The sequence below is a fragment of the Delphinapterus leucas genome, chromosome 1, assembly GCF_059928025.1.
Source record: "Delphinapterus leucas isolate spDelLeu-1000000601 "Yukka" chromosome 1, BTC_Dleu_Yukka2, whole genome shotgun sequence".
Lineage (NCBI taxonomy): Eukaryota > Metazoa > Chordata > Mammalia > Artiodactyla > Monodontidae > Delphinapterus > Delphinapterus leucas.
The window spans coordinates 46,498,688-46,525,691 of NC_143129.1; the positions used below are offsets into that span (position 1 = coordinate 46,498,688).

General features: G+C 43.2%; 1 long non-coding RNA gene across 1 annotated transcript in view; it reads left to right on the forward strand.

Moving 5' to 3' along the window:
- The first annotated feature begins 3,588 nt into the window (after nucleotides 1-3,588).
- LOC149750495 (uncharacterized) overlaps nucleotides 3,589-27,004 on the forward strand; it is a 30,524-nt gene continuing 7,108 nt past the window's right edge. The window contains exon 1 of the long non-coding RNA XR_016392817.1: nucleotides 3,589-26,931. This is a non-coding gene — a long non-coding RNA (uncharacterized LOC149750495). The remainder of the gene's footprint in view (nucleotides 26,932-27,004) is intronic.

Consider the following 27,004-nt stretch of genomic DNA (forward strand, 5'->3'; position numbering starts at 1 on the left):
CTAAGAAGGAACCATTTTAGGAAGAGATGGCCCAGGACAGAGTTTCAAGGAGTAAATTTGAACAATGTTGGGCAAGACGAAGAACAAATAATGCCAATTGCATTTGACAATTTAGAAGGTAATACTGGAGCCAGGTGGTCGTGTCAGGGAGGAGAGGGGAGATGGCAAACGCAGTTTCCACTTCCAAGGGGTTTGGCTGGGAAGAGAAGTGAGAAGGGATGGATACTGGGGGCAGGGGGAGGGTCATGGTCAGGACGAGACCTGTGGTTGGGAAAGACTACATGTGTGGGCTAGGAGAAAGGAGGCAGGAAAGAAGTGTTTACAGGCAGGAGTGGGGATAACAGGAAGGAAGGGGATCCAGAACACAGGGAACTTCGCCTTAAGGAGGAGGAAGAAGCCCTACCTGTGAGGCCAGAGGAGCCTTCAGGATGCAGGGAAAGGCCAGAAGAATCAAGGGGGGGAGTTTTGAAGCCTAGATGTGCTGGAGTAGGTTTGTAATATTTGTAAGCCAACGGGAAGGGGCCTGCCCAGAGGCAAGGACCTATGCTATGGCTCAGGGTCCCGGAAATGGAGGCTTGGGAGGGATGGCATCAGAAACAAAGACAGGCAAGGATATAATTTAGGAAGTGCCCAAAGATGCAGCTGCAGTCACCACAGTCCTATGTATAAACTTGAAAAAAAAATAGTTTAATCCAAAAAAATCAAAAACACTAATTCGAAAAGATACATGCATCCCAATGTTTGCAGCAGCATTATTTACAATAGCCAAGATATGGAAGCAAGCTAAGCACCCGTCAACAGATGAATGGATAAAGAAGATGTGATATATATATATATATCACATATAAAGTGGAATATATATATGATATGTATATAATGGAATATTACTCAGCCATAAAAAAGAATGAAAATTTGCAGCAACGTGGATGGATTTGGAGGGTATTATGCTAAGAGAAATAAGTCAGAGAAAGACAAATACTGTATGATATCACTTATATGTGGAATCTAAAACATAAACTGGTGAATATAACAAAAAAGAAATAGACTCATAGAGAGCAAACTAGTGGTTACCAGTGGGAAGAGAGAAGCGGGTGGGGCAGGAGAGGCATAGAGAATTAAGAGGTATAAACTACTATATATAAAATAAATTAGCTCAAAGATATATTGGATAACTCAGGACAATAGCCAATATTTTATACTAACTGTAAACAGTATAACTTTCAAAATTGTGATTCACTATGTTGTAAACCTGAAACTTATATAATATTGTACATCGACTATACCTCAATTTTTTTAAAGTTTAAAAAAATAAAATATATCAAAATAGATTTTCCAACAATCATTGGATGTTGGTTAGATAAATTAAGATATGAGTGTTAGGAAACATGTTATTGTAATGATAGAAAAAAGATAGGAAATAATATATTACCAAATAATAGGTATAATATCTAATTTTGTTCTTACAGGTATAAACAAATTTGAATATAAAGGTACTGTAGTAGTAGTCAGCACTGGAGAGTGGACTCACAAGTGATTGATTTATTTTCTAGATTTTTCTACAAGCATATGTTAGTTTTGTAATTTTTTTTTAAGTTATTTTACAAAATACTTTTTAGTTGAATCTAGGGAGGAAAAGAGTTACTTGTTTCTCAGAAGCAAAAGGGAAGGAAGAAATAATGAGCAAAAATACAGAGAAGCTTTGTATCTTTCCCCCCAAGGGTAAATAATTCCACAACAAACATCTTTTTTTGTTTGTTTTAATAAATTTATTTATTCATTTATTTATATTTACTTTTTGGCTGCATTGGGTCTTCGTTGCTGTGGGGTTTCTCTAGTTGTGGCAAGCAGGGGCTACTCTTTGTTGTGGTGTGCGGGCTTTTCATTGCAGTGGCTTCCCTTGCTGCAGAGCACAGGCTCTAGGCGCACGGGCTTCAGTAGTTGTGGCACACGGGCTCAGTAGTTGTGGCTCATGGGCTTAGTTGCTCCACGGCATGTGGGATCTTCCCGGACCAGGGCTCGAGCTAGTATCCCCTGCATTGGCAGGCAGATTCTTAACCACTGCACCACCAGGGAAGTCCCATTTCCACAACAGACATGTTTGCATGTGTGTAAAAACATAGAACATAGAATCTTATATATAGAATACATATACACATTTCCACTACTTCTTCATAAATGATTCCTAGAGGTGGGATTACTATGACAAAGGGTCTGAAAAACATTAAGGCCCTTACCTTAAAAGTGCCAACTCATTTTTGGGAAAGTTGTGCTTTGAATGAGAAATTTCTGATACAGATATAAGGGAAACTGAGGAAATTCACTCAAAAAGAAAGTGTCAGGGACTTCCCTGGTGGCGCAGTGGTTAAGAATCTGCCTCCCAATGCAGGGAATGTGGGTTCGATCCCTGTTCAGGGAACTAGATCCCACATGCGTGCCATAACTAAGAGTTCGCATGCTGCAACTAAGGAGCCAGCGAGCCACAGCTAAGAAGCCCGCTGGCCACAACTAAGGAGCACATGTGCCGCAACTACGGAGCCCACGAGCTGCAACTAAGGAGCACACGTTCCACAGCTAAAGGAGCCAGCGAGCCGCAACTAAGGAACCCGCCAACCACAACTAAGATCCAACACAATCAAAAATAAATAAAATTAAAATTTAAAAATTTTTTAAAAAGGAAAGTTTCAGGGTCATCTGCAGAGGATGAAGAAACAAATGGGTGTGGGGAAGAGAAAGAAAGGAACTAATATGTGCCTGTTTGTGCCCCAGTCTGTGCTAGGCGCTTCAATAAGTACAACCCTACTAAGGGGATTGTTATTATTCCTATTTTACAGATAAAGAAACTAAACCTCTTTGAGTTTAAACCATTCTCCCACGGAAGCTAGTGAGTAGTGGAGGAGAGTTTTAAGTCCTGGCCTCCAAAGCCAGATCACATGGAAATGGCTTTAAATAACCACTATGAGAATTGCAGTATCTTCTCCCTTCCCTAGAGAATGGAGACTAGGACACTGTGGCCCAGCTAAAAGTTGGAGGGATCTGGGGTTATGGTATATGGAGTCCTGAGCGAAGCTCACGTGGGCACTGATTCAGTCAGACACGAGGCAGAAGAGAATGGAAGAATACCCCAAGATTCTAGATGCTCACCAGGACTCCTGAAGCAATGCCTTTGGTCTCTGGTCTCAACTGACCAAAAATGATAGAATCAGAATTGAAATATACATACCTCCAATTAAGAGTGAACAAGGGATGATTTAAAAGATTGTTGAACTACAGGAGGAGCTCTGATGAAAGTCAACAGACTTTTCCCAGAGTTTATGATCATCTTATGATGTGACATAGCATAATGTCTCACTGAGATTCTAATCTTAACTCTACCCCTTAGTAACTCTGTGACCTTATGCAATTTACTTAATCTCTCTGAGCCTCAGTTTCCTCATCAAAAAAATGAGAAAAGTAATAACAGTAATTCTTTCATTGTCATTGGAGAATTCAATGAGTTAGTAAGTATAAAGTCCTCAGACAAGTGCCAGGCAAGTGCTAAGTTTTAACTTTTTACAATTGCCCTGAGGGGCCAAAATTCCTACCTTGAAGAGCAAATAGTAGGGAAGAGAGTCAGACACACATGGTCTTTTTTTTTTATTGAAGTATAGTTGATTTACAATGTTGTGTTAATTTCTGCTGTACAGCAAAGTGATTCAGTTATATATATGTATATGTATATATTCTTTTTCATATTCTTTTCCATTATGGTTTATTACAGGATACTGAATATAGTTCTCTGTGTTATACAGTTGGACATTGTTGTTTATCCATTCTATATATAATTAGTTTGCATTTGCTAATCCCAAGCTCCCTATCCATCCTTCCCCCACCCCCCTCCCCCTTGGCAACTTCAAGTCTGTTCTCCATATCTGTCAGTCTGTTTCTGTTTCGTAGATAAATTCATTTGAAGACACACATGGTCTCAGTGGAATGGTTTGTGAGAGCTCAAACACCACAGAAAGCTTGTAAATTTCCAGCATAGCTCAGCAATCTGGGAGCAGAGGCAAAGAAATCTGAGTTAGGGATTACCTGAGATGGGGAGTCAACAAGGAAGGACCCAGCGAAGAATAAAGAATGCGGGATCCGTGAGCAGCCTGGAGGTCCAGGCTGGATGTGGAGGAAGCAAGAGTTTCTGGGAAGGGTGAGCAGGTGAGGAATGAAATACCTTGACAGGTAGAAAGAGTTAAGTAGGTTGTGGTCAGAGTAAGGTTATGAGAATTTGAGATGCCATGGGCCATTTTGATGCCGTACCCAGGTTACGTTCATCACAGTGAGTGACAGGTTGGGAGAATTTAGGATCAAATTTGTAGTTTTTCAAAATGATGGTGAAGCCAGGGTATTAGAAGGATCAAAAAACAGGTGCCCGGGATGAAGTGGCCAGGAAAGCTGAGAGGCTGGTGTTAAGCCACTGAGGAGGATAAGAGAGTGCTGGAGATCAGGAGACAATCAAATGGACAGGGCAGCCTGTAAGATAGGATGGTCTGCCCACAAGGGGTTGGGGAGCCATGACCTGGAGAAATACCAGCAGCTCAGAGAATGCCAGCCTGTTCTCCTGACCCCGAGACCCAGGGGCGGGAGAGAAGCTGCCTGCTCCGGAGAGGGCCAGAGAACAGGGCAGGCCATGTTTCCATTAGGATAAGAAGATGGAAAGCATATGTGTTGAAAAGATGGAGGAGGTGAGGAAGTGCCTTCACCAGCTAACTGGTACTCTATAGCCTAGGGGCAAGGAGACACTTCAAAGGCCTAGGAACAGTTAAGTGAAGCTCCATCTTGTAATAGGATTACTGCCTGACAGGAAGAGAGACTGGGAGGCCAAGAGATGTCCCCACACAGCCCTGCCTGGGCCCACCACGCCAGGACAGGACCCTGCCAGAGGGAAGAGCTGACCTATTTCTGTACATTCAGGCTGCTGAGTAATGGCTCCAGAGGCAGTGCCAGCATCTCATAGGGCACAAGGGGAAAGTGAGAAGTAGGGCTTGGCACCTTATTTTGGGAGCTGTCGTCAAAGGCACAGCCCTCTGGTTTGTGTGTCTGACACTCCTCTACAGTTCTCACTTGGAGCCTAGATGACCAGCCCTGCTCAGAGGGAGAGGTGCCGAGAGAGAAAGGCCCTGTAAGAAAAGAAAAGCTCTATGGTTTCCCCAAAGACAGGGAATTTTGAGTACTTACTTCCTGAAGGAGATCAACAGTCAATCCAGTTGGTCAATACAACGAGGCTAGTGCCTCAGCCTAAGGCCCTCAGGAGTGAACCCTGTTTTCTCTCCCTGCTCACACGTTCTTTAAAATGACTGCAAAATGACCATGACCTGCGGGATACTTACAGATACTCTGTTCTAAACCTTAGGGGTCAAGGTGTGTAGTTTGAGTTAGAGTGTATTTGAGCTAGTTTCCAAAGGTGGGGATGCCAGCTACACTCTCGCAGCCAGTCCTCTGTGTGTCCCCAGTAATGCATATGTGTGACTCTGCTGGTTGGGACTAGGGCTCAGTCTAATGTGGAAACAGTCACATAAACACAAAGGTCAAATCTCTGACCCCATGGCATCTTGAGCTAACTGGCCCTGCGAGCCTCTGGGACAAGCCTTTGGATTAGTTGCTGCTGAATGCATAGCTCCAAAGACTCTGCCCTGGGGACACTCGTGGTTCTATTATAGTAGGTCTTTAGTTACCTTAAACCCCCAAACTCCCTTAGATCCATTCAGGGACTCCAAGTCTGGACTCTAGGTGAATCCCCTATCTTGACTTCCTATATACTTCCTCCTTTTCTTAAAAAGTAAACTCTGTTAATTCTCTGGGATTTCTTCTTAGGAATTCAAGTTCTCTCTTCTCATATTAAATAGCCCTATGAAATAAAGGAATTGGGATCCAGCAGGGTTGAGTGGTTTGCACTGAATCATAACTCTACAGCACAGCAGTGGTTAGAGCTCAGCAGGGTCCCTGCCTCTTTCAGTTGGCCCGCCCTGCACCTGCTTACCTCTGGTTTGTGCCAGTCTACGAACCAAACTATGGATGGCTACAGGCGTGCACCCCTTCTGCAACACTGCCACCTGTCTCTCTGGGACAGTCTTGGACATCACTACATCAGGTAGAGATTATCATTACACTGGAAAACTTTCTGACACATACCTTTCTGTGATAACCCTACCTGGGTGGAATTCTACCCAGCTCAAATATTATTGTCCTGCAGTCATGGCTTCTGATGGTTTTTTTCCTGTCATTGATCTGTCAATGACCCACCTGTAGTCAGAATGACTGTCTCGTGCATAGAAATGCTCAGACCTTTGTTCTGAATTTCATTAGTTTTCTGTGGCTACAACCAGGACTTAATCATTTATCGGATTAAATGCTATAGTGTTGGGAGCATAAGTTTCTACACTTGTTCTCTGAAAAGCTCAAGGATTTCTTAACCACTTGGGGCTTATCCACATTTTGGGGAATCTGAAATCTAGGGACACACACCCCAGAAAAATTCACAAGATACTTATACACAAAATATTGCTTATAAGAGTGGAGGTGGGGCTGCAAGTTTACAGACCCTATGAAGCCCACTGATGGAACTCAGGGACTCTGCAGGTCTTGTGTTTAAGGATGCCTGGCTCAAGCTACTGTAGGGCAGTTCAGCTCCAGCCCAACACTAGTGGAAGAGGGTTCACAGGTTTAGTCCCTCTGTGGATGAGTTGACTTTACACACAGGAGCTCTTATCTCAGAACCACAGAACAATCTCTAAAGTTCAGACCTGGAAGGAGGTTTAGCGTGTGCTCAGTTCAACCTCCTCTTTTTATACATTAAAAAGAAAAAAAAAACCACACAGAAAATTAGTCATTTACTTGAGGTCACATGGCAGTTATAGCGCTAGGACTGGAGCCCAGGCCACACCACATAATACTGTGAATGGTCTTTTAATGGTGAATCAGGGATATAATTTTATATATGGAGGAAAGCACATGACAATAGTCTCCTCATTTTTAAACACATGAACCAAGATAGGCAGTCAGTATTAACTGTCTGTCATGCATCTGTTCATTTATTCAGTTATCAAAAAATGTATATCTAATGTGCATTATGTGCCAGGCACCCTGCTAGATACTGTTTACCATAAGGCTCAAGCTTTCCTTAACGTAGTATTAGCACACGCACACAATTGGTGCCAACATCCCCTTTTATGACACTATTTTTCTCACTGCCCACAGATATCGATTCAGATGCTGTCCACACACTCAGGGATTCCATTGGCTGTGGCTTCAAGGTCTTTTTCGTATTGTGAATTGAGTTGGAGGGAGGTAATTTTAAGGTGCTATACCATCTATGGCCAGTTCGTTTCTAGACTCATCCTGGGTGAGCATGTGAGTCTGGAATAGAACAACTCTAAAAGTCTGGCTAAATATGAGAACTAAACGCCTAAAACTCAAAAAGGCAGCCACAATCCCATATTAAATGTAGGCAGAACTAGCTCTTTCATGTGCTTGAGCAAGCGTTCTGATCCTACCCTGTGTACCCCACCACCTTGCTCCCCCTTGTCCTCACTGCCTGACATTCTGTCACTTACATGCAGACTTTCTCTCATCCTGATCTGACTCCACCTGCACCTGGAGCTTTTCCCTGAGAGAGCAGAACTCACCTTTAGGCCTAGACAATGCTGTGCTCCTTCTACTCCTGCCACGGCAGGTCCTACATACACATGACCTTAGACTTTCAATTGGGTGACCTTGCATTAAGCCAGGGTCATATCAGACCAGGCCAACTGTCCCCAGCCCTCCCTAATCTGGAATCACATTCTGGGCTTCTTTGGGGGTCAGGATGGGAAAGGGATTATTATGGAGTACTAACTAGGTGTTAGGCATTATGCTAAATACCTTACATGGACAATCTGTCTAGTCTTTTGTTTGTTTGGGTCATAACTTTTTAAAAAAATTTGTTTCTAATTAAAAACTTTTTTATTGATAGAAAAAGGAAAGCCTTCTGATTAGGAGCATGTTATAGCTTATACTTTTTTAAATTTCAATTTTATTGAGGTATAATAGACATATATAAGATATTTAAAATGTATAGCACATTGATTTGATATATATATATATATATACATTGTGAAATGATTTCCCCCATCTACTTAATTAACACATCTATCACCTCACATATTTGTCTTTTTTAATATAACATGTAAGTTCCAGTCTCAGCAAATTTCATTTTTACAGTGCAGCATTATCAACTATAGTGATCACATTGTACATTAGATCCTCAGACCTTATTAATCCTATAGTTGCAACTTTGTGCCCTTTTACCAATCTCCCCGTATTCCCTCCCTCCTCAGACCCCGGCAACCACTTTTCTACTCTCTATTTCTATAAGTCTGACTTTGTTTTTAAGTTGCCACATATAAGTGGTACCATATAGTATTTGTTTTTCTCTGTCTGGCTTATTTCACTTAGCATTGTGCCCTCAAAGTCCATCCATATTGTTGGAAATGGCAGGATTTCCTTCTTTCTCATGGCTGAATAATATTCCATTGTATATATGTGTCACATCTTCTTTGTCCATTCATCTGTAGATGGACACTTAGGTTGTTTCCATATCTTGGCTATTGTGAATAATGCATGCAAATATATCTTTAAGAACCTGTTTTCATTTCTTTTGGATATATACCCAGAACTGGGATTGCTGGATCATATGGTAATTGTATTTTTAATTTTTTGAGGAACTTCTATATTGTTTTCTATAGTGGCTGCACCAATTTACATTCCCACCAACAGTGTACAAGTGTTCTCTTTTCTCCAAGTCTTCCCCAGCAGTTGTTATCTCTTATTTTGAAGATAGTCATTCAACAGTAACGGTATGAAGTAATGTCACCTTATGGTTTTGATTTGCATTTCCATGATGATTAGTGATACTGAGCATGTTTTTATGTACCTGTTGGCCCATCTGTATGTCTTCTTTGGAAAAAATGTCTGTTCAGTTCCTCTGCCCATTTTTTAAAAATTTATTTATTTTTTATTTTTGGCTGTGTTGGGTCATTGTTGCTGTGCACGGGCTTTCTCTGGTTACGGTGAGCAGGGGCTACTCTTCGTTGCAGTGTGCAGGCTTCTCATTGCAGTGGCTTCTATTGTGGAGCATGGGCTCTAGGTGTGTGGGCTTCAGTAGTTGTGGCACACAGGCTCAGTATTTGTAGCACGCAAGCTCTAGAGCGCAGGCTTAGTTGCTCCACTGCATGTGGGATCTTCCTGGGCCCAGGCTTGAACCCGTGTCCCCTGCTTTGGCAGGCGGATTCTTAACCACTGTGTCACCAGGGAAGTCCCTGCCCATTTTTTGATCGGATTGTTTGGTTTTTTGCTATTCAGTTTTGTGAATTCTTTATGTATTTTGGATTGTGATATTATGATTTCTAAGAAATATACATTTGGTTATTCAGAAGACCAAAATATAGTTCTCATATATATTTGGTCTTCATCTATAGTTCCTGACTCACAGTTCTCAAAACTCTTGGGATTTCCTAAGTGTTGAGAGTGATAAAAGTGTTTTTTGTTATGTGAAAGAGGTGACTTTTAGAAGCACCTAAGGGTGGAGACTGGTTGCCAGGAAAACCAACCCTGTGATTAGACGGTTGGACCTTTCAGTCCCACCCCCTGATTTCCAGAAATGAGAGAGCTGTTTGAGGTTAAACCAAACACCATTGGCCAACAATTTAGTCAATCATGTCTCTGAGGACAGCTTTTTTGTCCTTTTTGTTGAGCTTCCACACTGGGGAACCAGAACACTTCCATGTGCCACCATGTCAGGCCCCATGTTCCATGAGGACAGAAGCTCCTTTGTTCAGGACCTCGCTCTTTGTATCTCTGCATTTGGCTGTTGATTCATATTCTTTATTATCCTTTTATAATAAATTGGTAATATAGTGAGTAAACAGGTTTTCCTGAGTTCTGTGAGCCATTCTAACAAATTAATCAAGCCCAAGGAGACGGTCGTGAGAACCTCTTATTTATAGCCAGTAGGTCAGAAGTACAGGTAACAACTGAGATGGAGGGCAGCGGCCTTGTGGGACTGAGCCCTTCACCTGTGCTTTCTGATCCTATCTCCAAGTAGATAGTGTCAGAACTGAGTTGAATTTTTGGACACTCTCCTGGCATCTGAGAATTGTTTGTTGGTGTGGGGAAGCCTACACACACACACACACACACACACAACACACACACACACACACACACACACACGTTGGAATTGGGTCCAGGAGGAACTCTTTGCAGGATATTAACCCTTTATCTGATACATTAATTGCAAATATTTTCTCCCATCTCATAGGTTACCTTTTCATTTTTTTGATGATTTCCTTTGCTATCAGAAGTTTTTTAGTTTGATGTAGTCATGTAGTCCCACTTGTTTATTTTGCATTTGTTGCCTTTGCTTTTGGTGTCGCATCCAAAAAATCATTGCCAAGACTAATGTCAAGGAGCTTACCCTTTATGTTTTCTTCTGGGAGTTTTATGGTTTCAAATCTTACGTTCAAGTCCATAATCCATTTTGAGTTGATTTCTGTATACGGTGTAAGAAAGGGGTCCAGTTTCATTCTTTTGCAAGTGGCTGTCCAGTGTTCCCAACATCATTTATTGAAGCTGTCCTTTCCCCATTATATATTCTTGGTCCCTTTGTCAAAAATTAATTAACCATACATGCATGGGTTTATTTCTGGGCTCTCTGTTCTGTTCCATTGATCTACATGTTTGATTTTATGCCAATATCATACTGTTTTGATTACTATAGCTTTGTAATATGGTTTGAAATCAGGGAGTATGATACTTCCAGCTTTGTCCTTCTTAAGATTGCTTTGGCTCTTTGGGGTTCTTGGTGGTTCCATACAAATTTTATGATTGTCTGATTGCTGTGAAAAATGCCGTTGGAATTTTGATAGGGATTACCTTGAAGTTTACCTTGGGTAGTATGGACATTTTAACAATATTAACTCTTCCAATCCATTAGCACAGAATATTTTTCTGTTTATTTATGTCTTCTTTAGTTTCTTTCATAAATATCTTATGGTTTTCAGTGTACAGATCTTTCACCTCCTTAGTTAAATTTATTCCTGGGTATTTTATTCTTTTGATGCAATTATAAATAGGATTGTTTTCTTGATAGCTCTTTTTGATAGTTCACTATTAGTGTATAGAAATGCAGCTGATTTTTGTACATTGATTTGGCATCCTGCAACTTTACTGAATTTGATTATTAGTGCTAACAGTTTTTGGTGGAGTCTTTAGGGTTTTCTATACATAATATCATGTCATCTGCAAATAGAGACAATTTTACTTCTTCCTTTGTTTGGAGGTCTTTTATTTCTTTTTCTTGTCTAATTGCTCTGGCTAGGACTCCCAGTACTATGTTAAATAAAAGTGGTGGGAGTGGGCATCCTTGTTTTGTTTCTGATCTTAAGGGAAAAGCTTTCAGCTTTTCACCATTAAGTATAATATTAGCTGTGGGCTTGTCATATATGGTCTTTATTATGTTGAGGTAAGTTCCCCTATACCCAGTTTGTTGAGAATTTACTGGCTTATCATTTAAATGCTCCCCTGCCCAGCAAGCAATGACAGGAAACATGTGTTGACTTTTCCCTGGTTGGAGTGTGTATGTCAGGGTGGGAGTGGGGGTTGCTATCTTCCCAAGTTCAGCTGGTTTTTGCAGAACACTGTCCACTCTTCAGCAGAGCCATCAGTGGCTCGCCCCTGTGTTCGCCTCTCTCCTCTGTTCTCCAAGCAGTAGAAGCCACAGCTGAGGCCTGGGCCCAAGCTGGAACCTGATTCTACCACTCCTTCCATCCTCCTTCACCAGCCCTTCCTTTCTCAGCACCAACTCTGGCCCAGCAACCAGGTTAGGACTGTCACACATGCACAAATTATAACCTGGCTGCCCTGTTTCTCCTCCATGGGTAAAATGCCCAGAGCTGAGGGAAATAAATGCCTCCACTCTGTTTTGCTCTCCACAGAAGCCAAGGGCCAGAGGAAAGAGCAGCCCCGTTGCTTCTTTTAGGTAGTGTGGGCACCAGAGTATTGAGTGAGTTGAAGCATTAAAGAAGGCTGTTTTGTCTTCACTAGACCTTGACAGTGACCTTCCTCAGGGGTCAAGCCCTGTCCCTCCCATGCACTCGCAAGCACAGTATGGATCAAGAAGCAGCACGTATAAAAAGACCTTTCTGAAGACTGAAAGGGATTGTTCCTGACAGGCCTGCAGAAACACCTCAGGGAGGCTGAGCTCTATGTGGGGAATCTGTCAGGCTAACAAAGGGCCAGCTCTCCCAGGGACAGGAAGTTTGGAAGGTGACTGCAGGGAAACTCGTTTAGTGGAAACAGAGGAACCACCCTCTTCCCGTTTCCCTCTGGCTGTGCTTCCACAGAAGAGCCAGGCAGCTGGCTCATCCCCATCCACCCAGGCCTGCAAGCAGGTGGCAGAAATTTTCACCTCTCTTGTATGGCTAAATCTCAACCCCGGAGGAGCTGATCTATCTGCCTCCTTCTTGTCTGCACTCAAGCAACCAAACACTACTGAGGAAAGTCTCACCATCAGGCAGATTGGTTCCACTCTAATTCAGGATCACTAACCCCACATGGACCAAAGGGTGGTTGAGAATTTTACTACATTTCTCTGGTCAGCTCACACTCCTATCAACAACTGTTCCAAACCTTCTCCATTCTCCTGAGACCTCTGGTGCCCTCACCTCCACCCTCACTTTTCTCAGAAGTCATCATCTTCGAGTTCCTCTTTTGTGTTACCAAGTGTTTAAACCTATCTACGGTACCCTTCCTTCTTGCTTCCCATTACAGTTGAAGAGTTTTCCTTTCTACTCTCTAACCAAGAACAATTCCACCACTTGGGTTTTATATCCCATCCTCCCCCACCTTCCCATGAACCTTATCTGTAATTTATCCAATCTCTCTCTTGTGTATCTAGTCTCTCCCTCTCTACTGGGCCCATCTTACGGTTATTTAAACAAACTCCTATCTCTCTCATTAAAAAAAAAAAAAAAAAAAAAGAATCCTTTAACATACATACTCCTCAGTCTATGGCCTTCTTTCTCTCTGCCTCTACACAATCAATTCCTCAAAATAAAGCTCTGCTTTCTCACCTTCCATTTAACTTTCAATACACTCCAATCTGGCTTTTGCTATCATTACTCTACTGAAGAAGCTCTTGCAATGGTCATCAGTGATATCCATGGTTAATGCAGTGTTCATCTTTCAGTTCTCATCTTCCTCTTCAGCATTTGACTCTGTTGAGTGGTTATAAATGACCATTCCCTCTCTCTTAAAAAAAATCTTCCCTTCCATGATACAACACTCTCCTTGTTTAATTTCTAAATCTTTAACCACTCTTGCTCAGTCTCCTTTACAAGCTCATCCTTCTCTACCTAGCCATTCATGGTTAGAGTTCAAGGCATGGAGTTCTCTTCAAGTCCGTTTACTCTAAAGTGCTTTTACACACTACACTGAACTGCTTCATTAAAATGTTTAAATCAGCATTATATTATAAACATCTTCCCACATCTGCAAAATTATTTTAATGAGGGCATATTATGGATGTACCATGACTTATTTACTCAGTCTCCTATTGTTGGTCATGTAGGTCCTTTCTAATACTTTTACTTTTATAAATAGCACTATGACAAACATCCTTATACAACTCGTTGCATGTGATTAGATAAATGATGCTAATATTAATTACTGCTATCCAGTCAATAATAAACTGCTATGTGGAAATTGGGGATATTTGGAAAATGTACACTTAGTCTTTTGAAGTCAGTAGCATGAAGAACACTACCAGGGTAGCCCATGCAGCAATACTGAGTAGGACAGAATCTTGGGCAGAAGAAACTGGCTTGGTCTAGGAAGATGTATCTTCTCTTTCCCTATTCTTCTGAGTTTTCAACTTGGAAGTTACCACCACACATGATAAGAGGTTCTGGGCAAGGCGTTGCTCACTCTGGAAGCCATGGGCCCTTTGCCTTATTCCCACTTTATACTTTGGTAGAGGAGTCAGTCCTGATAGAGCCAGATGGATCTTAAATGACTTCAGAGGATTTTGAGGACATGGATTGACTGGAGAAGTTTCCAAGGCCTGAGATCAGTCCTGGAACTGATCTGTCAGGCCTGAACTTGGATGGCTGCAGGACAAATAGGTCAGCAAAAGTCAGTGCCAGGAAAGCAGCAAGAGTAGGCTGACTGAGCAGACAGGATGGGGCACAGCCATGAGAGTGAAAGAAAATTGTGGGAAGAGGAGGAGAGTTGGCACAAACAACTTGGGCTCTTCTTCATCTCCCCAAGTATTTAATATTGGAGTGCCCCTGGGCCCAGTCCCTGGACTCCTACTGGCTCTATCTGTCCTTCCTTAGTGATCTCACCCAGACTCATGGCTTCAAGTACTATCTATACAGAGACGATCCCCAATTTTACATTTCTAGCCTGACCTCCCGCCTGAACACCTGACCAATATATTTAACTGAAAAGTTGACATCCCCACTTGGATGTCTAACAGGCATCTAACATTTAACACTTGTAAAACTAAACTCCTAACTTTACCTCCCTGCATCCCTGACTAAATCTGATTCCAACTCAGGTAATGGCAATGCCACTCTTCCAGTTTCAGGCCAGAAACTTGGAAGTCATCCTTGACGTCTCTCTTTTTCTCACAACCTGCATCCAACTCATAATCAAATCCTGTTGGCCTTATCTTCAAAATAGATTCGGGTTTGCTTTCATCCATGAAAAATTGGACTTAACTATCTCACCATAAACAATGGAAAAGGGACTTCCCTGGTGGCGCAGTGGTTAAGAATCTGCCTGCCAATGCGGGAGACACGGGTTCGAGCCCCGCTCGCCACAACTAGAGAAAGCCCACACACAGCAACGAAGACCCAATGCAGCCAAAAATAAATAAATTAATTTTTTTAAAAAATGGAAAAACTGGATCAAAGATATAGAACAACTATTTCCAGACATTGGACCAGAGGCAGGAGAGGACTGTGATCCCTAAGGGAAGGGAAGCAAATGAGGTGAGCCCTCAATTGTGGAGGCAATTTTCAGATTGCTCGGCCCCCAGTACAGCACCATTCTTAAAGGACATAAACCAGCCACTTGTGTCAAGCTGATTACATTGGTCCTTCTTCACCCTGGAAGAGAGAACAGTTTATCTTGAGTGGGATTAAAACATATTTCATTAACTCAAAGTGGATCATGGACTTATATATAAAATATAAAGCTATAAAACTTAGAAAAAAAAAACAGAGGAGAAAATCTTTGGGATCTAGGGCTAGGCAATGAGTTCTTAGAATTGACACCAAAAGCATGATCCACACAAGGAAAAACTGATAAATTTGACCTCGCTAAAATTAAGAACTTCTGCTCGATGGAAGACCCTGTAAGAAGGATGAAAAGACAAGCTACAATTGGGAGAAAATGTTTGCAAAGCATATACCTATCAATGGACTAGTATCCAAAATATATAAAGAACTCATAAAACTCAACAGTAAAAGAAAATCCAATTAGAAAATGGGCAAAAGGTACCAAAAGGCATTTCACTGAAGAAGATATTCAGATGGAAAATAAACACATGGGAAAAAAGTTCAATAGCATTAGCCATTAAAGAAAAACAAAGTAAAGCCACAATGAGATATCACTAGACACTTACTAAAATAAAAATTAGTGACATCAAATGCTGGTGAGAATGTAGAAAAACTGGCTCCCTCACAGTGCTGGTGGGAATGTAAAATGGTATAGCTGCATTGGAAAACAGCTTGGCAGGTTTTCTTTTTTTTATAAAACTAAACATACGATTGCCATATGACCCAGCAATTGCACTCTTGGGCATTAATCCCAGAGACATGAAGACTTATGTTCACACAATAACCTATACACAAATGTTCATAGTTTCTTTATTCATGACAGCCCAAAAAAAAAAAAAAAGGAAACAGCCCAGATGTCCTTCAATGAGTGAATGGTTAAACAAACTGGCACATTCATACCATAGAATACTCAGCAATAAGAAGGAATGAACTACTGGTGAATGCAACGACTTGGATGAATCTTCAGGGAAGTATACGGAGTGAAAGAAGCCAATTCTAAAAGGTTATACATTGTATGATTCCATTTATAAAACATTTTGAGATGATGAAATTTTACACATGGAGAACAGATCAATGGTTGTCAGAGGCTAGGGATTGGGGAAAAGGGAGGGAGAAGCAAGTGTGGTTATAAAAGGCCAACACATGGAATCTTATGAGGATGGAACTGTTTTGTACCTTGACTGTGGTGGTGGATATACAAACCTACACATGTGATAAAATTGTATAGAACTAAACACACACACACAGTCTCACATACACACAAAAGGGGACAAGTAAAATTGGGGCAGTCTGAATTGTAATAATGTCCGTATCCCAGTTGTGATATTATACTATAGTTTTGCAAGATGCTACCCTTGGGTGAAACTGGGTAAAGAGTACATGGGTTCTCTCTGTATTATTTTTTACAACTGCATATGCATATATAATTATCAAATAAAGGTTTAATTTTAAAACAACATATTCCTGGTGGATATTCTAGATTTGGATGTGCTTTTCTTGCCAGGAGAGCCTGGGCCAACACCACAATCCAAAAGCTTGTAGAGCATTAGATTTACTGACATGGGATTGAGTGTAACCTTGCTTTGGATCATAGGCCTTACTCTTCAGCAAAAGAGGTGTGGGAGTGGGTACCTGACGTGGTATCCCCTAGTCCTATCTCATATCCAGAAGCTGAGAGAGTGGTGAAGTGACTGCTTAACGATGCAGCTGAGACACCACCTTGGAGCTGATATCCTGCAAAGCTGGGGTGTTGTCCTCCAGGATGTGGCCTCATCCTAAGCAAGCACCATTATACACTACTGTGTCCCCGATAGAGAGACCTGCTCACCATCACTCCAGCGACCTTAAGGGATTTGTGTGTCCAGTCCCTGCAACTTTAGGCTGTATGGGTGTAGAGGCCCTGGTTCCCACAGGGAGAATGCTTCCACTTGGAGGACGCATAGTAGGAGTTCCAGTAAGGTGGTTTTTTTTGTTGTTGTTGTTTTTTTAATTGTATTTATTTTTGGCTGCGTTGGGTCCTTGTTGCTGTGCGCGGGCTTTCTCCAGTTGCAGCGAGCAGGGGCTACTCTTCACCGCCGTGGCCTCTCATTGCAGAGCACGGGCTCCAGGCACGCGGGCTTCAGTAGCCAGAGCTCGCGGGCTCCAGAGCGCAGGCTCAGTAGTCGTGGCACACGGGCCCAGTCACTCCGCGGCATGTGGGACCCTCCTGGACAGGGCTAGAACCTGTGTCCCCTGCACTGGCAGGCAGACTCCCAACCACTGCGCCACCAGGGAAGCCCCTCCAGTAAGTTTTAAGCCATGGCTGCTGCCTTGGTAACTTCAGGCTCCTTAAGCTAAGAGAGCAGCAGACAGTGAAAGCATCACCACACTGGCCAAGGTGATTGACCCTGACCATCAGAAGGTGATAGGCTGGGTTACACTTTGGGGACAGGGAGGAATATTTCTGGCACTCATGTAATCCACGGGGGCATCTCCTGATACTCCCCCTCCCGATTATAAAGGTATATGGAAAAGTGAAGCAGCCTTGATCTGAGAAGGACATGGTAACCCAATGCTCACGCCCCTTAGGGATGAGGGTCTGGGTCACACCGCTTGGAACAGCAGAGGTACCAGCTAAGGGTGAGGGGACTCTAGAGTGGGCAGTACAGGAGGGAGATGATGATCATTCATTATAGTCTCAAGACTAGCTGCCAGTAGTGGGGACAGAGGGAGGGGTGGCTAGTTCATCCCACTAATCTTCCTTAAGTTCCCCCAAAGAAACAGACCAGCCAGAATCCTGGAGAAGCTGTTCCCAGATAGAGTGGATTTGAATGGCACAAGAGGTGGTTTGTAGCAGATACTATAATGCTCAGTCCATGTCCCCCTCAGCAGCCAGGAGTGTTCCCTATGGATGGCTCACAGCTGTGTCCCTCTCTGGGCAATGCTGTCAGCTGAAAGGAACTTCCTTGGCTCATTTCTGCACCCCCTCACTGGGGGCAGCTCACAGTCAAAGACTGGTCAATGTGGGGCTACAAGGCCTTGGCCAGTGCTTCAATTTGGGGCATCTCTATCCAAGAAGCATCTCAAAATTAACTTGTGCGAAACCAAAGTCTTAAAACAAAAGAGGAAGAAAGAAACCAAACTCTTGGAGTCCTCCCTAAACCTGTCTCCTTCCGCATTTCAATAAATGCCAATTCCATGCTTCCAGTTGTCCAGTCGAAAACCTTGGAGTTTTGACTACTCTCTCTCTCTGTTTTCCTGAACACCTAATATACCAGCAAATCTTGTTGGCTCTACCTTCATATCCACAATTTGACCATTTCTCAGCACTATCACTGCTAACCCTCTGCTCCAAATCCCTATAAACTCTCACCTGCAACATACTATAGCCTCCTAACTGGCCTCTCTGCTTGCCCCTTTCCTCTCTTCCATGCAAGCAGCCAAAGTGATCCTGTTAAGAGCTAACATGATGTCATTCTTCTAACAAATTCTTCTAGTGGCTTCTCATCACACTTAGACTGCAAGCTAAAACCTTTACAACAGCCTACACAGCCCTACAAGATCTGGCTCTGTGCCACCTGTCTGACCTCCTCTCCAGCCACTCTGCCCCTCCCTCTCCCTGCTCCAGCCTCTGGTCTCGATGCTGTTCCTCAAGCTCACTGAGGATGCTCCTGCCACAGGGTCTTTATACTTGCCTCTCCTCCTGCCTGGAAAGCTATTCTCCGAGATAACCACATCCCTCACTTCCCTTGGGTCTCCACTCCAGTATCGCCTTATCCAACACGTTTCCTGACCATCTTATATGTAACAGCAAACTCCATTCCCACTTTATCACCACCCACTCTCCCAACCCCCCTTGCTTGGTACTTACTACCCGACATAATTCTTTTTGGTTTTTGTCTACCTCCCTCCAACTAGAAGGTAAGCTACATGAGAATGGGGACTTTTTGTCTTTTGTGTACTATATCTCTAGTTCCTACAACAGGGCTTGGCATATAGTAGATACTTAAAAAAAAAAAATTGTTGGATGAACCAATCAAGTTTTGGGGCTTTATAATTTAGGCTTTCACACTACCTCCCTCCACTGCAAAACAGCTACATCTTGAAATATGGACACACCAAGACCGCCACCAGAACACCCGTCGTCATGTGCAACACACACCGACCCAATAAACACCTTAGGGGGAAGTGCCTCTCAGTTGTGAATTCACTGTCCTAAACCATCTGGATCACAATGAGACTCAAAGATTCAGGAAAAAGGAAGAGACCTGAGCCTGCAAAAACTCCATTAGCCACAGCGCAGGGGGTCATGAGGGGCTCACAAAAATACTTTAACTATAACTTCTTTTAGAGTCAGAAGAAAAATGAGTATAATAATAATTAATATATGATAATAAATCCAGCTTGGATTATATTCATCTTTATACCAATACAGTCATGAAATAGAATTTTTAATATTTTCTTATGAAAGAAGCAACCCAGGAAGACGAAAGGGGCCCACGAAAGTCACAACGTGGCCCTGCCTGACACAGCTCACCTTTAAGGCTCTGGCTAACGTCAAGAGCCAGCAGGACAGGGAGATGGAGGGGAAATGATATTTCAGCAGGCTTTCTCATTGATTCATCTCCCCATCCCAGCTTTTCAGTCCTGTGGTATCAAAGGGGAAACTGAAGCTCTGAACAGTTAAGTGATTTTGCCAGTGCCATCAAGACAGTAAGCGGCCATGCTAAGATTTGAGCCTAGGATATCGAAGACCCAGCCATAGGCTACCTTACTGCCCTGCAGCTGCCAAATGGTGCCTACAAAGCCACAGGCACAAATGTGGAATTAGACACTTTGTCCTCAGATCTGCCCCTGCCTGCCAAAGGCTGCCCCACACTGGGCCCTGCCCCCTGAGTCACCTCAGCTGCACCCTGCCCTTCAAGAGCCCAAATTTCCCTCATCTGCCTCAGCCCCAATGCCAAGCCCCTGCCCCACCCCTGACTCCTGGTCTTAAGAATGACACTTCGGGGAAATGAGGGTCAAGTGGCAATGCCCCACCCTATGCATAGGCAGGTCTGGCTGCCTTCTCCTGCCTGTTAGTCCTTCCAGAGAAAAGTAACTTGGTCCTGAGGGAGAAGACGGCAGCCTGGGAGGGACTCGTCCTTATTACTCCCAGCACAGGCTGGGTGCCAAACCCTCCCTCCTTGTGCCCAGGTAAAGGTCTGCAAAGACTCTAAGGGCCTCTTCTGTCTGCACCTCGTCCTCCCCAGCACCAGCACAGGGGTAATTAGGTTCCTTCCTGAGGCCCAGGCAAAAATTCTCTAAGGGAGCTGCCTTGTCAGTCTCCTCCATTTTCTACCCCTGTTCGGTGACCTCCAAATAGGAGCAGTTGGGTAGTATTTACGATCCAGGAGGAAAGCTAGAAAGAGAAGTGTGGACTTGGGAACAGAAGGGCCTAGCTGAATTCCAGCTCTGCGAATAAGAAATTTAACTCCTCCAAATGTAACTAAAACTTGCTAAACACAAAAAGAGAGAGAGAACAAAAGGTTCCTAACGTGGTTAGCACAGGATCTGGAATCAGGTTGTGCCAGTAAATGTTAGTGAAGCTTTATGCCTAGTGTGCCTTCCACTCTAATTTGCCTGGTTTTGTGGTGGTTATATTTCTGAGTATTCTCCTTAATTCATTACACATTTATTGAATCCTTACATGTTGGCCACTATGTAAGCTTTGGAGACACAACTTTGAGTAGAAGAAATCTTTGCCTCTGAGGATCTCATGCTGTAGCAGGGACTGCAGAGAAGTGAACAGTCAACTACAGTGCACTGTGGTAGTTGTCCAGCTCTGGATCTTAACTGATGGTGTTACCATCAGGAAACCAAAAGGTCAGATGGCAGAGAAGCACATAGCCTTCAATGGGGTAGTACATAAATAAAAAACAAGAAACCAAATCATGTTGTGAACAAGAAGAACCAAGATAGATAACCATAGGACCCTGAGACCTAGCATTTGGCCATTTTATAAAGTAGAAGGTATAAACCTAGCCGTTCTTGGCTATTCTTCCTAAGAAAGAAGCCCCATTAGGGTCCCAGGGATTTCACCTTAGGAGTTTTCTAAAATGATAATAGATTATTTTTATCAGCCTTATGAGTAAGTGGAGTAGGTTGCCACCTTCGTGTGTGTTCTGAGAGAAATGAGAGGGTGCCTCAGCTGCACACCAAAATGCCTCCTTGCATCACTGTTCCTGGAAGTCCATCATTAGAGTCAGTCCTCAGGGATGCTTTTAGCCCTCAAAGTCTTCTTTTAAAGGCATATAGTCCAGAGAGAGATGCGCCTTTACTCTGGCTGTTCCTTTGCTTAGGTTGCTCTTTTCCACATACTCAAAGCCTGTCATTCAGGTCCAGAGCACTTCCTCAGGGGTTCTGTTCCAGCCTGCCACCCTCTTTAGGAGGACTCGTATTGCTGCTATGAGTCTTTGATCCAGCAGGTTTGGTCTTGTGTGGCTTGTTGGCTGGATTCTGTGTAAGTGTGTGTGTGTGTGTGTGTGTGTGTGTGTGTGTGCGCGCGCACGCACGTGCGTGCACATGCATGTTTCCTAATTAGTGCGTCTATCAATTACAGGTATCCCCCACTTTTCAAAAGTTCACTTTATACCACTTTGCTTTTATGAAAGACCTACACTGGTACCTGTTTTCATTAACTGAAAGAAATTCAAAGGGGACTTTTGCTTTTACGAGAAAAGGTAATTGCTTCTTCGCCTTACACCATTTCAGCTTACAAAAGATTTCATAGGAGCACTCTATTTTCAGATGGCAGGGGAAACTGTATCTATTGCTGCGTTACACACCACCCCAAAACTTAGTGACTTAAAATGACTGTTTATTTACTCACAACTCTACAATGTAAGCTGGGATCAGTTGGGTGGTTCTTCTGCTGGTTGAGTTGATGTCGCTCACACAGCTGCTGTCATTTGGAGGCTCAACTGTGATGGGAAAACCCAAGATGGGCTTTATTCCCATGTCTGATTCTCAGCTGAGGAGATTAGAACAGCTGGGGGCTGGCTGGCCCCTCTCTCCATGTGGTATCTCGTTCTCCAGGGCCTCTCCACATGGCCTTCTCTCCAGCGGTCATCCTGAGCTTCCTTACACCATGGCAGCCAAGTTCCAGAAGGTAGCATTTCCAAAAGTAGAGCACCAAAGGGCAAGCACTTATCTACTTGCTTCATGTTTGTTAATATCTCACTGACCAAGGAAGTCACACAACCAACCCCAGAGTCAATGTGGGAAAAGGCTTCAAAAGGGTATGACTCGGGACTTCACTGGTGGCACAGTGGATAAGACTCTATGTTCCCAATGCAGGGGTGCCGGGTTTGATCCCTGGTCAGGGAACTAGATCCCACATGCATGCCACAACTAAGGAGGCTGTGAGCCACAACTAAGGATCCCTGGAGCTGCAACTAAGGATCCCTGGAGCTGCAACTAAGGAAACTGTGAGCCACAAATAAGAAGCCCGCCTGCCACAGCTAAGGAGCCATCGTGCCACAACTAAGGAGCCCTGGAGCTGCAACTAAGGAGCCCACCTGCTGCGACTAAGACCTGGTGCAGCCAAATAAATAAATTAAATAAATAAAAATTTTTTTTTTAAAAAAGGGTAGGTGTGGTTTGGGGTCAGGGGGGCACCAATGTCTACCTCAGTTTATAAACAGAGTAGAGACTGCATCTTTTTTTTTTTTTTAAACTTTCACACTTACCAGCATAGTCTAGTCTAGAGTATACTGGTAGATGCTCAATAAATACTTGTTGACTGACGAGTGGTGGATATGGTTAACTGCCAGCAAAGCTCCCTAGGATGGGCCTTGCAGGCAAGAGCTGAAGGTTGCTCCATGAGGAAAGCAGAAACCTGAAAGGAAAGGTGACTGAACACCAAATGCAAATGGGTAGATTTTAGTGAATTTAACTAATGCCCTCCCTATTGATTTCAAAACCAGAAAAATGTAAGTAAGAAATCTCATAAGAAACCAAAGTACTCTCAGCTTAGCACTGTGTTACGCCTCATGGAGGATACAAAAGAAGATAGGGTCTTTGAGGTCACGGAAGAAACAAGAAATAAAAACAGGAAAACTTAAATATTACAAGGCCTAATAATGTTTTTAACATAGTGCATAGCACATAATAAACACTCATGAAATGTTGGGAAAAGAAAAAACAGGATATGGTCAGGAAGTGAAAGATTGATTAGTCTAGGGTTCAGCAAACTACAACCCACCTTCTATCTGTTTTTGTAAATAAAGTTTTACTTGAACACAGCCATACCAATTTGTTTACGTATTATCCACAGCTGTTTTTTTTCTATGACAGCAGAATTAAGTAGTTGCAACAAAGACTGAAAGGCCTGCAAAGTCTAAAATATGTACTGTCTGGCCCTTTACAGAAAAAATTTGCCAACCCCCAAAACTCAATAAATGCTTCCCAGGCTCAGTAAAATTGGTACAACTTCCCTTGATGGAGGAGAAGGTAGGTTAGTGCTAGGTTTGATGGAAGATTAAATATTTTGCACTCAGAACTGTGAATAGTTATGGTCTGAGAGAAAACCGTTTTTGGGGACCCCCAGCCAGGAAGGATTTCTGTTGATATGCAACAATGTCAGGCCCTGGGCCTCTGTTTAGACTAGTGGTCCAAGTCATTCCTCCTGGCTTTCTCCCCCATCTCATCACCCTGTTTGCCCATCCTCCTCCACATTTTGTTCACATTTGAGGTCAGACAAGGTATCCAAATATTGAATTTAGATATCAGGGAACCATTGACGAGACAGTTATACTTTCCATTTGGATATATATCTGTGTCCTTAGGAGGAAAGGGAGCATCACACTATATAGAGAAAGGGCATGGTACCCTAAACCTTATTCCTTCAGCTACATGGGTCTCAAAAGGTCATCTTGGTCATTCCCCTGTGTCCAGAATGGATTGATTTTAAGTCATCTCCTAGATCTAATACACACACACACACACACACACACACACACACACACGCCCCACTTTAACCAACTCTCACATGCTTAAAAAGAGCACAGCCTCTCCCCAGGGCCAACTTATCCAAAGACAGTAGGCTCAGTGCTAAGGGCCCGTGGTATTTTAAGGACCAACAAAAACATCTTAATTTTAACTTCTTTTAAAACTAGAAGGAAAAAAGAATGTAATAATAATGGATATATAATAATGAATCCAGCCTGGATTATACTCATCTTTATACAAATTATATAAAATATAATTTTTAATGTTTTGGGGTTTTTTTTGTGTGTGTGGTACGCGGGCCTCTCACTGTTGTGGCCTCTCCCGTTGCGGAGCACAGGCTCCCGACGCGCAGGCTCAGCGGCCATGGCTCACGGGCCCAGCCACTCCGCGGCATGTGGGATCTTCCCGGACCGGGGCACGAACCCATGTCCCCTGCATCGCCAGGCAGACTCTCAACCACTGCGCCACCAGGGAAACTCTAATATGTTTTTTTAATGGAGGAAGGGGGCCATAAAGGGAAAAGTGCCAAGGGGCAGTGAAAGCTATAATGCAGCCCTGTCTTCCTCAAGTAACAGGTCCACAAACTTGATGGAGCATGGATTCTTCCCAAGATCTGAGCAGAATCCCTGCTGTGATCACGTATGTCCTTGGACCAGTCCTTTGGAGAACTAAACACAGCTGCCTTTGACCTCTGAGTCAGGATAAAAACAAAAAAGCTCTCTGGAAGGAAGTGGAGGCTGGCAGCTAGGAAAGAAGAGTGCTGGTGTTGATTCAACTGGCCCCAGGGCCTGGCGAGGCCGGACTGCCCAGCAATGCCCCTGCCACCAGTGTGTCAGCTCAGTGCGTCAAGCAGAGCAGAACCCAGCTCAGGCCCTTCATGAATAAATACTGCTTCAGGCCCAGGCATGTTGACCTAAGAAGCTATGGTTCCTTCACCTCTCTCTGGCAGTGCAGATTGATCTGGGGGAGCCACACTCCAGTTAAGAGCTCTTTGAGGAGCAAGCTCAGCCTGGAATTTGCTTTCAAGCTCTGGTCACTGCTGCTCTATGTGCTGCATCTCTCAGGAGCCAAAGATTTGTGTGTTGATTAACCAGCTGCTTTAATTCTCCTCCAGAATTCTCCCCCTATTTCTCTTTGTTTCTGCTTCACAGTGTTTCTTCCTAGAAGGGTGGAAGAATGAAATTTGCTTCTCTCTTTTTTTTTAATTTATTTTATTTAATTTATTTATTTGGTTGTGTCGGGTCTTAGTTGTGGCAGGCAGGCTCCTTAGTTGCAGCTCACCAGCTCCTTAGTTGCAGCTCGCTGGCTCCTTAGTTGTGGCATGTGAACTCTTAGTTGCGGCATGAGTGTGGGGTCTAGTTCCCTGACCAGGGATTGAACCTAGGCCCCCTGCATTGAGAACGTGGAGTCTTAATCGCTGCGCCACCAGGGAAGTCCCGAAATTTGCTTCTCTTAAAATCAGGGCAGCTGGTGCTACTTAAAAAATGCAACTTAAAATTTACCTAGATGATCTTTGTTATAGGTTGAACTGTGTCCCCCACCCCCAACAAAAAAAAAGATGTACTGAATCCTAATCCTCAGTACCTCAAAATGTGACCTTATTTGGAAATAGGGTCTTTGCAGATGAAATCAATAAAGATGAGGTCGTACTGGAGGAGGATGGGCCCCTAATCCAATATGACTGGTTTCCTTACAAAAAGAACACCATGTGAAGAGACAGAGGCACACAGAGTAAAGACAGCCATGGGAAGACACAAGCAGAGATAGGAGATAAGCTATCAAAAGCCAAGAAATGCCTGGGGCCATCAGAAACTGGAAAAGGCAAGGAAAGATCATCTCCTAGAGGCTTTGGAGGGGGCATGACCCTGCCAACACCTCAGACTTAGCCTCCAGAAATGTGAGCGAATAAATTTCTGTTGTCTTTAGCCACTGCTTTGTGGTATTTTGTTCCAGCAGCCCTGGGAAACTAATATAGTCTTCAAAGCAAATAATCTGCCCAGCTGGAGCAGCAAGTCAATTGACTGACACAATAATCACACCAAGCCCTTGTTTAATTGTAAAAATTTTACTTCTTGACGTTCCTTCTTCTCCATTATCTCGTTTTAGCCTCACGATTCCCTTGTGACACAGGGCAGATTTCATTATCCCTCATTTTGTAGATGCAAAATCTGAAGACCAGGATGTAAAATCACTTACCCGGAGTCATGCATACGTGTCTCTGTGACTTAGGAGAAAGCAATGAGTAACAGAAATGCAAACTCAGCTCTGCCCCGACTGGGCCCCTGATGAGTAACCCAACCTTGTAGCATCTGGAATTTCAAGTACAGTCATTACTTTCTTTTTAAGAGCATTAAAAATCACCCGCCATCTACTATCAACATCACTTCATAAAAGAAAAGGCATTTTAACACTAAAAACAAGGAAAGACCTTAATACCAGAATAAAGGGCATGTCTTTTAAATTAAATAAATTTTGTTTATTTTTTTAACTCACTACTTTGTCCTTATTTTCTTCATTTTTCAGAAGACTGACAGATACCAGGATCAGCATTTGGGAAACACTTCTGAAATCTCTCTGGGCCTCATTTACCTTATCAGAGGGTGTTGGATTTCTCCTTGAATCCCTTCTTAACAATTTGTGATTCTCTGACCCAATCCCAGATTCTCTTTCTACTAACACAGCTGGAAATGGGAACCCCTAGGTCCAGCAGTGACGGCCAGAATGTCCTGGTCAGAGGAGCTGGATGCAAGAGTGTCCAGGCTCTGTCCTGAGACCACAGTATACCCTGCCGTACTCCAAGAGTGACCAAGAGTTGTTTTGGTGGCATCAGGTAAGTCATGGGAAGAACTGACTTCCTCTTAGGAAGTGACTCCTTTGTATTTGAGGCCAAACAGCTTGGGATT